A 5,106-nucleotide genomic window follows, 5' to 3' on the forward strand; every position below is an offset into this window, starting at 1 on the left:
TTCCTCCCAAGTTTCTGTCTATCTTGCTAATAACCGCTTCTCAGTGTCCCTACTAGATCCTCTCCGTCTCCCAAACGTCGGAACAGCTCTGGACTTGATCCATAGGTGTCTTCTCTTAAATACTTTCTATATTGTCTCATCCAGGATCAAGGCTTTCGTGCCTCTTTTATTTTGATGACTCTCAGATTTCTATCCCCTACTCATTTTGATGATCTGGTTGCCTGGCAGGTAAGGAGCTGTACTTCCAACCCAAGGTGGACACCCACTGCTCCATGGGAGAAAGATGGACAGTCTTCTCATGAGTGGCTTACTGGCTCTGAAAACCACTAGAGGGTCGGCTACAAGTTGGTTCTGACTCAATGGCGATGTACAACAACAACCTCTACCCCGTCTCGAACTTCAGATCCACCAACTGCTTCCTGAGCATTTCCAGCTGTAAGGGGCCATACAGTTGACTACAACTCACAAGGACCTTTTGAACAGATTGAAACTTTGCTCTGTCCTGAGCCATCATCCTCATCCTTGCCACGCTTAAGCCCATTACTGTAGTCACTCTGTAAGTCCATGTCATTGAGAGTCTTCCTCTTTCACTGACCTTCCACTTTCCCCAGCTTGACAGCTTTTTCTGAAGACTGTCTTCTGGACATCTCAAAACGAACATATCCTAATCTCAAATCCTGCTTTTCCCAGCCAACCCCTATTCTTCCTGTGATCTTCTCTCTCAGTAAAAGACATTATATTCTTTCAGTGGCTCTGGTTAATAAAAAAGAAATTCTTGGTCCTATCTTGGCTTTCTCTGTTTACCTCACTTCACACATTCACTCCATCAGCAGATGCCACTGATTGTGTCTTTTTAATATATCTAGAATCTGATCAGTTTGGACCACATCCACTGTTTTGAAGGCAAAGTCCTTTCCACAGCCTACCAAGCTGTGCCATTTTATCTGTAACTACCTACTCTGCTCTTCTCCCTCCTCACTCCAACTCCAGCCACAGTGGCCATTTTATGCTGTGAGAGACAATAGGGAGTCCATTATTTGTGATAGTTGCTTGCATTTACTGTTCTCTTATTCTGCAGATATCCACCAAGCTTACTTGTTTACTTTGCTTCAGGTCTTTACTCAATGTCAGTGAAGCTTTCTCTAGCCACCCTACATAAAATTGCAACTACCACACAATCTTCCTCCTGTGCACTTATTTTTTCCCCATGACACATTTCTCCATTGTTTAAAGTCCTCTGTATTTCACTAGTATTGCCTTTATTTTTTTATTTATTGCATTGTCTTCATATGCATGTGAAAGTTGGACACCTATAAGGAAGACCAAAATAAGATTTGGCGCCTTTGAATTGTATTGATGGAAAATATCTCCTATGTTTGAACATCTAAAAAAAAAGAAACAAATTTGTCTAGGAAGAAGGACATTCAGGATACGTGTCAGATGTGCGGAGAGTGAGACTTTGTCTCAGATACTGTGGGTGTATTATCAGAAGGGCTATTCCCTGGAGAAAGATAGGGGAAATACAGAGGTCAGTGAAAACCAGCAAGATCACTGACAAGATGAGTGGCCCAACGACAGAAACACTGTTTAAGCATGGCAGAGGCTGTGAAGATGGTACTGGTTTGGGCAGGTCTCATTGCATGGTCCATATGGTTGATAGGAGTTATAGCCAACTGAATGGCATGTAACGATTATGTGTCTCCCTGCTAGGATATACACTTAATGAGAGCAGAGATGTTGTTCTATTATGCATTACTGTATCTTTTAGATATAAAAGAAACGCTGGTATACAGTCAACACTCAGGTATGGCTTGGGGGAAGTGCAGCCAGAATGCTTCTTGGAGGCACAGATGACAAAGCTTCCTCTCACAGACTTTAGGTGCGTCGTTAGGTAGGGCTATTCCTTGGTGAGGGACATCGTGTTTGGAAAGGTAGAAAGTCAGCAAAAGAGGGGAAGATATTTGATGAGGTGGATTGATAGTGACTGCAGCAATGGCCTCCAGTGTGTCAGAGATGATGAAGATGGCACAGGAGAGGACAGGGTACAGATCTGCTGTTCACAGGGTCACTATGAGTTGGACTCGACTCAACTACATCTAACAACAGCAACAACTAACGACAATAGTGAGTATCAACGAAATGCAGGACTACATTTGTTAGAAGAAACCCTAGGCGCAGTGGTGAAAGAGCTCGGCTGCTAATGGGAAGTTTGTCAGTTTGAACACACCAGCTGCTCTGCAGAAAGATGCGCCAGTCTGCCTCATAAAGATTACAGCTATTGCAACTCCACGGGGCAGTTCAACTCTGCCTTCTAGGGCAGCTACGAGTTCAATCTATTCAACACTAATGAGCATATTAGTTATTTAGGATATAGGATAGACTGCTGCAGTCGAGATAAAAAGCAACCGTAGTTTAAACAAGATGGAAGCTTGTTTTTCTTTCACTTGGCAGCCATCCCCGGGTTGCTGTGATGTTTCCACAGGGTCAGGGTCCCTTGCTTCTTCTTTTCCACTGTTCCCTGCATGCATGCTATTGCCCCAAGCAGCCTGGCTTTAGATAGCTCGCCCACACTGAGTGTTCATTACCATCTAAAGAAATGAGGCATGCGGAAGGAGAGGCTTCTTCCACTCACATTCGTTGGCCGTAATTTAAACACATTGTCGAGCCTGGCCTGGAAGGAGGCTGCTTTGTAGAGCCTTTGTTTCTCAGGGGCCATGGCACAGTGAAAAATTCAAGAGTCCTCTTATTACGGAAGAAGATGAGAAGATATGCTGGGGACCAACTGTCAGTCTCTGGGGTGCATCTCCACAAGGATCTGATGTTAATGACCAACGTGTTTATCAACACTTACTCCATCTGTGTGCAGACCAGGGGGCTTGTTGTTCACTGGTGTTCTTTTCTGTAACCTTGAAGCATTCCGGGATGAGAAGTAAAAAACTTTGAAGGATGAAGCATGAAACATTACTCCCTACCTGGGCACAGAAAAGCTCCTTGGCCACATGACACCCACCTGTGGCTTTAAGCTGGTAGCCATGGCTCCATTGCACTTTTTCTCTTAGAAGCTAGCAATGGGTTACCAAGGAGCTTTCAACAAGCTGTGCTTTGCCTTCCTCTCCCTGTCATTGTCACGTATTGACATCTTCCTCACCCCATGCAGCCCATCTCAGAATATTCGGCCAGAGGCAGACACTGTCTATACCCCAGATGGTGCCTAGACAGCCCTTCTCTGTTCCTGGGGCTCTCAGCCTTCCTTGAAATTGGATGACATTTTCTATCACAAGTTTAAAGCTCTCACAGGATCATCTCCTTTCCTTTCTTCTCCTTTGAAATGTCTGTTTTGATAAAAGCATCTTTATTTTCTTGTTTCCCAGAAATAAATAGTTGAGTGGTTATGATGTTCCCTATTCACTTCAACATCAGCCAGTTCCCCGTTAATTGATATAATCATTCAAAGTGAATACGTGTTTAAAAAGGCGTGAGGGGGAGGTGGGGGAGGGAGAGCAAGCGGTGGTTTAAAATACCTACACCTAGTCAGAAATGTAGCGTTATATTAAGTCAGAATGGAACAAATTGGCCAAACATAGCTGAGACTCGAGAGAGAGACTACAATGATTTTCTAAAGTATGCCGTGGCAGCTGCTGTAGTTTCCCACAGCTTCCACGACTCCCCAGTGCATCGGTTTCCTTGTCACAAGAGTTCACATGTTCATTCTTTCCTATGATTCCTGTTCATTTTCATTTTGATGGGGGAGAGGGGTATATGTGGTGGTGAATAGAAAATGTTCCAAATAAAAGCGCTACGCAGTGATCAGCAGTAAATACCCTACCAGCTGTGTTGCTTACCAGAATGTCAGGTTCTCCTGGCAAGTGTCTTTTCCTTTATGCCTACGGATTGAAGGCGGTCTCAAAAAGGAGGGCGCAAAAGCTTCGTCATGTAGTCATCCATCCTGCTGAAAAATCCGCCTATGCCATGTCAGTTCCAACCCATGGCAACCCTATAGGACAGGGAACGTCTCGACAGTGTTTCCAAGTCTGTAGACCTTTATAGAAGGCAATTGCTGCATCTGTTTCCATTGATGTGGCTGGTGGGTTGGAACAGTCCACCTCTTGGTTAGCAATTCAACACTTGATCTTGGGTTGTTTTTTTAATTTTTTATTTTATTAGTATTTTGTGTGTCTGTGCACCGTCAAATCAGATCTGACTGGTACAGAAGGAGATTGTCCCTCCTTTCCCAGCAGAGCATCTGGTAGATTTAAACCATGCGCCTCTGGGATTGCAGTGCAGCTTCTTGACACTAGGCCACCAGAGCTCCCCTTCAACACTTGATCTAAAGCACGACCAGGGCTCCAGTGCTCAGACATCAGTTCCAGAAGAACTTTGGTCTTCCTACCAGCAAGGACCAGCCCTTGGAGAAGGACTTCATGCTCAGAATGGTGGAGGGACAGTGCAGGAGAGGGAGATCCCAGATGAGATGGAGTGACTCAGTGACTAGCGCAATGGGGTAGCAGGTGTGTCGGAGTCAGTGAGACTGGCTCAGGACAGGGCAGGCTTCAGAGCTGCTGTACACAGGGTCGCTGTGAGTAGCAGGTGACTGATGGCACATAACAACAATAACCTGGTGTCGTAACCAATAAAAAAAAAAAAAGGAAATCCTTTCCTGTTGAGTCACTTCTGACTCACTGCAGCCCTGTGTGTTACAAGATACACAGCGTTTTGTGAGCTGTGATCTTTACTGAGGCAGCGCTGGTGGTATAGTCTGTAGGGAGTTGCACTGCTAACCCAAAGGCAGCACCTCTCTGGTGGTTCAAATCCACCAGCTGCTCCTTGAGAGAAAGAGAAGACAATCTTCCAGGGTAATCTACAGCCTCTGAAAACCTACCGGTGGCTCAACTATCAGTTGGTTCCAACTCAATGGCAATGAGAGGTGTTTTAGTCTTTACTAACCTGAGGCCTTTCTTCAATGTTTGGGGTTTGAACTGCCAACTTTTAGGTTAATAATCAAGGGAGCTTTGGTGTCCCAGTGACAAGAAACTGTGCTCCAATCCCGGAGACACATGGTTCAAATCCACTAGCTGCTCCAGGAGAGAAGGATCTGCTCCCGTGAGA

The sequence above is a fragment of the Elephantulus edwardii genome, unplaced genomic scaffold, assembly GCF_000299155.1.
Source record: "Elephantulus edwardii isolate Elephantulus edwardi_28Jun2011 unplaced genomic scaffold, EleEdw1.0 scaffold00016, whole genome shotgun sequence".
In the NCBI taxonomy this organism is placed as follows: domain Eukaryota; kingdom Metazoa; phylum Chordata; class Mammalia; order Macroscelidea; family Macroscelididae; genus Elephantulus; species Elephantulus edwardii.